General features: G+C 49.0%; 1 pseudogene; it reads left to right on the top strand.

Moving 5' to 3' along the window:
• LOC144163772 (uncharacterized) overlaps positions 1 to 4,342 on the top strand; it is a 48,025-nt pseudogene extending 43,683 nt beyond the window's left edge.
• Positions 4,343 to 9,478: the final 5,136 nt, after the last annotated feature.

The raw sequence follows: 9,478 nt of genomic DNA on the forward strand, positions 1-9,478 counted from the left end.
TATTTTGTATTCATATGCAGGCATTTTTGCAATGAATACACTTTTTATTTATCATCTTTTTTGGCGTTACAGTGTTTTTTAAGCGTAGCGACTGAACGAGCGACTACAGCTGGATGTTCATCTTTCTCCATCGCACACGGCTCTGTGCCGCACTTGGGCGGTTGTCCCGTAAAACCTACTCTTCACCCCACACATTTCTACCTAGGGATCACGAAACATTATGGTGTGCCTTGCAGGTCAACACCTTTCCACATCCCACCAGACTTTACCACTTAGACGGGACACACTTTTGTCCCCTTTGTCGCTTTTGCGGAGAGGCTAAGGGCCTCAGACATATAGCGGGCGGCTGATAAGTAAATGCTAGACCTCCCTAACATCCACCTTTACACGGACCTTTGGGAGAGAGCCTTGGCCCGCTCCGGCCTTGAAGATCAGCTGCGCCTGATTGAAGGGGCTTTCGACGTGGCCTGAGCTCGAGACATGCTAGAATGAGGACGCCACTGAAGCATTTTCTGGATTTATTTAAAGTGTGTTGTGCCTCTTCCTGGCTTTTCTGTGTGGCGCGCGCTTATCGCTGCGGTGGCAGCCTCCTCGTGCTCCTCCCCCAGTTGGCGACTGGGGTCCACGTACGTCTCCGTTTCGTCCTCGCCTCTCTCTCTTACCCCCTATCTCTCCGCGTTATCGGCCCGCTGCTCAGTGTCAGGCGCTCCGCGAAGTGGCATAGAGCAAAGGCCGGGTTTCTGGTGGGCCTACGTCACCACTTGTCGGAGGTAGTGGGCTGACGCTTCCCGCCGAACGACCCTGAGCGGCCGCGGATTTTCACCGCGGCACGTCCGGAGATGTCCTGTTCGCGTCGGTGGCGGACAGAGACGACAATCGTCTTTCCTTATTTCAGGACGGTTCGAGCCAAATTTTCCAGAGAAAGTTGAGTGTGCGGTGTGTACTGTACTGTAGTGTGTGTTTCGTGATGTGAAGTGCACCGGGAAAATGCCCGGCAAAGGTTGTGTGCCCCGCTGCAATCAAAACTAAGATTACGGTCCAAGAGTGCACGTGTTTGCGTTCCCCAAAGATGAGCTAGCGCGACAGCGATGGATACGAGCCATACCGTGGGATACCTTATCCGTATCGAAACACTCGAAGGTAAGCACATTTTGCCTTTGCGGCTTATTTCACTTGTAGTAAGCGTTATAATGTTACATTCATTAATTTGTAGTAGAGGTAACTCGTATTTACGTAGCGTGCAAACTGTTTCAGGTATGCGAGCGCCATTTCAAGCCGGGCGATATTCTCGCTGAAGGCAGTCATTTGGACAAAGTGACTAGACGCACAGGTACAGCGCCACTTTCCCGAATATGACTGCGCCCAGACGCGGTGCCGACGATTTTGCCGTCATGCCTGAGCTACATGAGCAAACAAGAAACGAGACGAGAGGACCCAGAGGCAAAACAAACACGGTCAGATGCTGTGTCCTTGCAAAAAGCGCTGGCTCAGTCCGTTCTTACTGCCCGCAATGAGGAGGAAGCAGACAATATTCATTTCGTACAAGATTTATTTGTGTGTGTCAGTAGCATGCACTCCAAATTCTGGCGTGCTATTGAAACCAACGGGAACCAAATTTTGCTGCACATAACTGACGATGAAGCGCCCAGCATCAAGTACTCAGTTGTCGTAAAGCAAGACCTTACAATTACACTACACGTTGCAAACAGAACGGTAAGGCGACTGGGGTACAACCTGCTTGTCCCAGCGGTGGCAAACAGCAAACGGGTGATGCTAGAGTTTCTTGATGGCGTCGAGCAGTATGAGAGTGGCCTGAACGCCTCCTCTGAAGATTCAGACAATGATGCCCGGGCAACGATAATTTCTATTATGGAAAAATTATCACAAGAAAAAGAAAAAGCGCCAGGGATGACGCTACTGATTGAACAAGTAAACCTACACTTCCTGAAAAAGGAACGAATGCGCTATTCAGTAGACTTCATGGTGTTTTGCTGACTCCTGTTTACTGTTTCGGCCAATGCATATAGATTCCTGCGTAGCCATGGAAGCCTCATCCTACCCCACCCACGGACAATTCGTTCCGTTGGCTCATCGTTTGAAATGAGTCCCCAAAATGAGCAGCAGGATGCAGCGTTCCTTAGCTACATTGCTAAAAGAATTGGCGACTTAAGTGAAGATCAACGTTACGTCACCTTAATGGTCGATGAGATTCATATCAAGTCATTCTTTGATTACAAAGGCGGAAACATTTCCGGCGTTGCAGCGGACTCCGGCCAAGCAGCGAACAGCGCGTTCGTCTTCACGGTGCACAGCTTGATGAACAAGTTTAGGGAAGTTGTGCACATTGTTCCCGTCCACAAGCCATACGCCAAGTTTCTGCACAAGTTGTTGAGAAAAGTAAGCTGTGGCTGGAAAAAATTGGCTTCAAGGTGATCTGCGTTGTGGCAGACAATAACACAATTAACAGAAAAGCGATGCTGCCATTTAAACCCACCCTCATCCCGGCCATTCCAACGTCCTCTTCAAAGTCCCCCACAAATGATTTTGTGTTTCCACATCCATGCGACGCGCAAAGGCCACTGTTTTTTTGTGATAGACCCTGTCCACATACTCAAATGTGTGCACAATAACTGGCTGAAAACCAACGACCAGTGCTTCTGGTTTCCAGCGTTCAAACCGGATGAGACAGGCAGCGGCAAACGCTATACGCATATTTCCAAACAATAAGCCGCTTATGAATTGGAATTGGACCAGCTGCTTCGATACGGGCACACTGTGTCCAGGAAAGCTGTGTCCCCATCGGAAATTGAAAAACAAAATGTACAGTTTGCTCTGCAAATGTTCAATGAGTCTGGGCCAAACGCACTTCGCGCGATCGGACCAAAGCACCAGCTGATACACTACGAGGATACAGCGAGCTTCATGGAAACCATCGTGAAATGGTGGAAAATTGTCAACGTGAAAACGCCCTTCAAAGGAGCTCGCTTTCATGATGACTTCAAAAAGCCCGTGTTTCCTTCGAAAAGGGACCCCAAGCTGTAGTTTCTGTACGACTTCCTTGACTGGCTGGAGTACTGGAAAGAGAAACAGGCCGACACTTGCAAGCTGACAAAGGAGACACACGGTGCTCTACACCAGACGACCCAAGCTCTGATAGAGATCTGCAGATACTGCTTTGATGAGCTGCATATGTCGTTCGTCTTGCTCGGCGAATTCCAAACGGACCTCCTAGAAAATCGTTTTGGAAGGTACAGGCGGCTGGCTGGCTCTCAATATCACGTGTACATAAGGCAGCTGTACGAAGGGGAAACCAAGCTTCGGCTTGAAAACACACTGCCCCAAATAGGAACGTCATCCGAAAGGACTGGAAGTGAAGCCGACGAAGATACACATTGGGAAGACTTTCATAAGTGAGCAGACGTACCGCGGCCAAGCTGCAACGTCGTTGTCACCGCGCAAGCGCAGTCGAAACTCACAGACATCGTCCCCGTCCTGGCGTATGTCGCCGGGTACGCAGTGAACATCGCCCTGAAGCGGCTGAAATGTGAAAGTTGCAAGGACGCCCTGACTGTGGATAAGAGCATCGCGGTTTCAGCGACCGATCCAATGTACAGCCTTGTCAAGGATATTGACACGGGAGGACTTATTACCCTGCAATGGCAGCGGTGAACGCGGTGGCCCACAACTATGTTGTCGTTGAGGAGCTCTCTAAACGAGCAGAGTTCTTAAATGTTCCCAACCAGCGACAGCTCGGCACTGAGCTAACGTCACAGCTGCTGAACGACGACAACACTTCCGATTTCGACGACTGCGAACAAGGACACAAAAGTGAAGTTGTTTTAAAGCATGTGCTGTGGGGCACTACCAACATCCTACTCAAGAATTTTTGCCGAGTGCTCAATGACAAAGTTCAGGACGAAAACAACAAGTCCAGAAAAAGGAAACAGCAGACACTGACAAATAAATGAGCCACCGTTTCATTGCTCTCGAAAAAAACTCATTTGTGCGAGTTTTTCCTTTTTTGTTTAGTATATCATAAAGCGCGAAGCAGGCGGCTGCGGCAAAAACTCGTGCAATTGCTTGTCAACCGCCCTCGCGTGCGGCCGGAGCAAGCCTACTAGCTCTACGTCACTGAACAAGCCCCCCGGCCTTAAAACCTTCTCTAGGTGGCGTTGAGTGGAACCGCTTGTGCCGCGCACGTCTCCGTGCCCAGAATTGATGCAAGCTCGGCTACTTAAAAAAGCATATTGTTGGATGAAATCAGCGCGAACTTCAACAAAGACAAAGGAAGTGGAAGACAATTTGTATCAAATAAAGTGCATCCGAGACACCATGAATTGTCCTAAAGGGCCCCGCATCATCCTATCTCACAATGTAGTAGGTGCCGCAGACGTAAATATAATTTTTCTTTCCCTGGGATTTTATATAGGCACCATGAAGCAACACCACGCTAAGTTATGGGAGCGCGTCATACAGCAGAAACAGTGTCAGCCAAGCAAGCGTGTGTCTTCATCAAAACGGATTTAATATCATTGTGGGGCCTGGGTGTAGCTCGTGTCTAACTAGATGCCTTATCACCGTGGCTTTTGTAATCTTTTTTTGCACATACGCAGGGTTTTTTATTGTTTTGGGGCAACTGTTTATATTCACCATTCCAGATAATAAACTTTAGCTTTTAGGCGAGCGGCTGTCTTCGCGCTCACTTTGTTTTTATATTCGCCATTGATTCATATAAGAATAAGCCATTATTTTCCCTATGGCCTATCTCTCCCCTCCATCTGGTCGCTGCTTCGTGGCGACCCACTTTAGGAAGGGGGTGTGGTTTGACCTCCAGCTCTCAAGGTAAAAACTGGTCGCCCCGCAAATAGCGCCGAGTTAGCGTAGGGTAGATTTCTCTACACAGTACCAAGGAATTGCCCAGTGCGTGAACGTAAGCTGGCCTCGCGGCGACCACCCGGAAAGTAACAAAATAAAAAAAAAACACCTGGCGCTCGAAAGTGTGCGCCTCGCAACTATCGTTCAGAGTGGCCTGCGCACGTTTCTCAAGCCAAGCACACCGACTAAAGAAGAGTGGCCAGGATTGTGGCGACTGCGCAACTTAAAAAAAAGGCACAGCGCTCATGTGTGCGTGCCTCGGAACGACCGCCCAGCGTCATGGGCGTACGTTTTCCAGCCAGGCATATCCACTTGGGAGATTAGCCCCTATTGACAAGAAAGGCTCCAAGACTCCCTGTAATCGTAGCAACACTTGTTTGGAGAAAGAAATTCATGCCAGAGCGCACGGCCATCCAATGTGATGTGCAATGATTTTTATTTCCGAAAAAAAGGAAGCACACATACAAAGAAACGATGATGGGGTAAATGTCGTTGCGACAGCGTAGAAGAAAAGGGCGGCAATCATGGACTTCAACCGTCGTGAGCGTCGTGAAGGTTCCGTAGAACCTCGCTACCTTCAAGTTTTACGCGTTAGGGTCAGCTCTCTTCATTTTTAATTTGCTAAGGGAGTAACGTTTTACTGCCACTAAAATATGAGATTTCAAGGTGAACATTGGGCGTATATTATCTTCTCATATAGGAGATTTTTGGAGGCATGTTGGGAGTGCTGTTCAGCTGGAGGGGGCGTATTTTTGCTGTATGTTAGGGGTTTTAATGAAGCGCTGTGGGGGAATTTGTGACTGTATTTGCAGCCTGCTTTAAGGCTCATAGCTCTGGTTTATTTTATTTTCGGGGCGTTGACTAACCGCATTGGGCGGAAATATTGGTTTCCTTTCGAACAGTTCAATTGCACTACGTGCAAGGTCTGTTTTCTGCACACGGACAATTCATTGCTTAGCAACTGCATACATACAAGCAGCTTTCTTAACGCAAACATAACCCCACAATATTAAAACACTCGAGTAACAAAACATGTACATTGAGAATAAAATGTATTTTGCTAAGAACTACTGCAGCTTCCTTGAACAACAAATGTCAGCCTGTTGCTATCAGTGAAGCCAAACAGGCATTCATAGTTGCTCTGTTCGCTTGCCCTTGCTCTCCAAACGCCGAATTCGTGGCCGCCTTTTGGCATGTTTCTGACGAATCCACGGAAGTACCGGCCTTATACAGGGACAACATAGTTCTTTAAATCTTCTCCAAACCTTAAAGGCATACGTTGTACAGTCGAACTGAAATAAAAGAATGAGAATCGGCATTGTAATGACGCGGCACTGGTCACTCTGCTCGAAGTTACGCAGTGGCAGAATTTTTATTTATGGTATGCACAGCTGCAATTTCGTCCCACATACCTCCGTTGATCAGCTGGTCAAGACCACGGAGATATAGAGGACGTGTGGTTCGAAACGGAATGCAACCCTTGTAGCGATGAACTTCTGCAAATGCTTTTACATGCAAGGAATCTCTTACACTCGGCCTGGCCCGCGTTGACCGGCGTAGTCCGCACTCCTCATTACGCTTGCGCTAACTCTCCCCCGTTCTTCTCCCCGACAGCTGGGCGTTATGCGCTCTCTCCGGCTCATTATCATAACAACAGCTGGCGCGCTTCGCCTACGTTTGCATGTGCGCCAGCGGGCTTGTGCGCGCATGTGTGCGGATGCGCTACTTTCCTCAGCTGTCTCCTCTCGTTCAAGCGCGCATATAAAGCGGTGAGTGCCTGGTGCCTTGTTCAGTTAAGCGCGCGCTTTCGGCTGACACACTTGCTCGACTCCGCTTCACTTTGCTCGTACTTCGCTTGACGACGACGACTCCGTTGAATCTTCCGATGAAGACGGTCGTTACGTACTTGGAACTCTTGGTGTGATTGAGCATCATTTAAGGTTCACTACACTTCAACAACATTTGTGTAACCAACATAACGGAAACGCGAATTGAACCCCATGATATGCTTTGCATCACCCCAGGGTTCCCCTCGTGAGAAGGTGGCGGAATGTTTTGTTCGCCCTCTTTCCCCCTTTTGTAGTGTTGTGTTAGGTGTTTTAGTCCCTTTTGCGAATTTCCAATTTGCTGCCAACATGGACGATGATAACGATTGTAGCGACCCTGAGAAGGAAGTTGCACGTTGGCAAGCATGAGGACTGCGGCAGGCACACCCTTGAGTTCAGAACACAGCGCGTGGACCAGCGTGCACGGCTTTGTGTCGCTCTCTGAACGACGGCAATAAACCCTGAAGAACGGCCGGCTTCCTCTTTTTGTAACATTGGTGCCACAACCCGGGAATCAATCGAGCGTTGCGGCGAGCCTTCTCCTGGGGAGCTAGGTACGCCACTTGGCAGCTACGACCGGCATCAAACGGAGCAAGGACAAGCCCACGTCACGCCGGCGTATAAACACGAAGATCATCAGCGAGGTGACCCAGGTCCTACAGTCTCAACAGTTGGACCTTTCCGCCCTTTGCCTTTCACGGGCGTCTTCGAGCAAGCAATGCAGCATTGTCCGCACTCAAAGGGACACTGAATTGAATTCGTCAAGCTCCCGTTTTTGGTTGCACTGCGTAGACTGGCTCAAATTAACACACTTTTCATCGTTTATCCGGTTGATACGTGGGTAATTAGTATATAACGCGAGAAAGAAGAAAAACTATCATGCGTGGTCTGCGGCGGCCGCACCAACTAAAGGCCGTGACGACGGGAGGAGATCCACCGTATGATGTCCAAGACGAGCATTCAAACAAGTTTCGGTTTCGGATCTGTAACACAACATGCTTGACATCCGACGGTATCGTTGGATGGGCATTCTCGATATCTCCGTATTAGTGGTACCGCGCTTCTACCATATTGTTGGCTGTAAACTGTCTAAGGTAAGCCTCCCAGAATGGCTTGGAATCGTAGTAATCGCTAGCTGAGGCCTATGCAGTCGACGAACGCCCTCCGCGTCCCCGCAGATGCTCAAATGCCACGCGCTTTTCCCCCGTATTGGGAGCTTGCCTCACTCACGTCTGTATCGTAAAAGCGTGTTCGCACCAAGCCAAAGGTCTTTTGACTCTTGCCAGTTTTCAATTCCCGCAAGCAATCGGTGCTTAGGGCAACAGCACGCCAAAGGTAACTCGCTAGCGCGTAAGGGCCAGCCTGCGCGCGTTCTGCGAACTAGTTCGTTTATCATTTAATGTTACCGCCCAAAAATGGTGAACTCAGTATCGAAAATATTGGCCAAACACGAAAAAGTCTACTAACAAAAAAAATGTAACCTCAAGCATTCGAACCTGCTACCTGCAAAATAATATAACTAGTGCTCCAGACCACTCGGCCACGGGCCAGTTCTGGTGACCTCGGAAATCTAAGGTATATAATGTATAACTAGTTTACACTTTTTTTTAGTTTTAGCATTTCAAGCAGTTTAGGTGAATATTTGTTGTATAGCGCTCGTAAAGTAAGCGTCCCCCAAATTTCCACAATATCTCACTTCTAGCAATTGCATTTCCTAGACAAAAAAGCGTTCGCAGTTGTGTGGTCATGCAGCTGACCGGTCTGCTTGTTCACCAAGGGAAAATAACTGCTTCCTGCTCCCTAGTTTTACGCTGTATAATAAAATTTTCAGTTGATTTTATTCCCTTAGTACCTGTACTGACATCACTCACTCTTCTCCTGCCTTCAAGCGGCCTTAGATTTGCTGCTAGCGCACTAGTCCGCGAAGCTTCGCAAGTGCTTTTGTGCAGCCCTTGTGTGGAGACCACGGAGCAAGATATAAAGAGGAGCGCCGACTGTGGCCCAGAAAAAATCTTTTGCTCGGGCAGATAATGTCCACGCGCCGCCGGCCGCCCAGCTTTCCCTTTGCTCTCTTCCTCCTCCGTTCGCCCTCTCGTCGCTGTGCCTCTGTACATGGCTCTTCCCTTCTTCGCTCTCCCCAGAGGCATCTTTTCTTGCGCAGCGACGTCTGTCTTATGCCTGTCCTACTATGCAGGAGGCATGCGTGCACGCGCGGAATTTAAACACCCGTGCGCGGCCGCAATAGACGGCGCAGATAAGCGCACGCCGCCGCATACATGGCGATCGCTTATTGCCGGAACGTTTAGTCTGACATTACGAATATCCACTAACAATATTGTACTACCCCAGCACATGTAAGACGCAACTGAACGACGACGACTTCAGAAGCACCAAAGAATGAGCAATAGTAATATGGAACGCCACAACATAGTCTAGCGTGATTCTGCTTACGACGAATCGATGCAGCGCAAAGGTTACCCTCTGTTGTTATCCCGCTCTCCGGCCGCGTGCTTAATTATTTATGCTGCTTCTGCGCACGAACAACGCTTACAAGGGTCGCCCGGAGTCTCCATCGGCAAACGGCAATGAGACACATTTCTGTGCCAATGACTGAATTGGACGGCTGCCCTGTTGTATCAACTGTACAAAAACACTGTCAGCTTGATAAGGAACCCAAGAATATCAAACGCATGCTTCATTTTAACTCATGCCGCAACTTACCGCGCGATGTTCACTGTCGCTCTACGGTCGTGTTATCTCGTCGATAACACCGCGGT

Source organism: Haemaphysalis longicornis, unplaced genomic scaffold (assembly GCF_048455015.1).
Source record: "Haemaphysalis longicornis isolate Haplotype H1 unplaced genomic scaffold, Haemaphysalis longicornis Haplotype H1 scaffold_13, whole genome shotgun sequence".
NCBI classification, from domain to species: Eukaryota; Metazoa; Arthropoda; class Arachnida; order Ixodida; family Ixodidae; genus Haemaphysalis; species Haemaphysalis longicornis.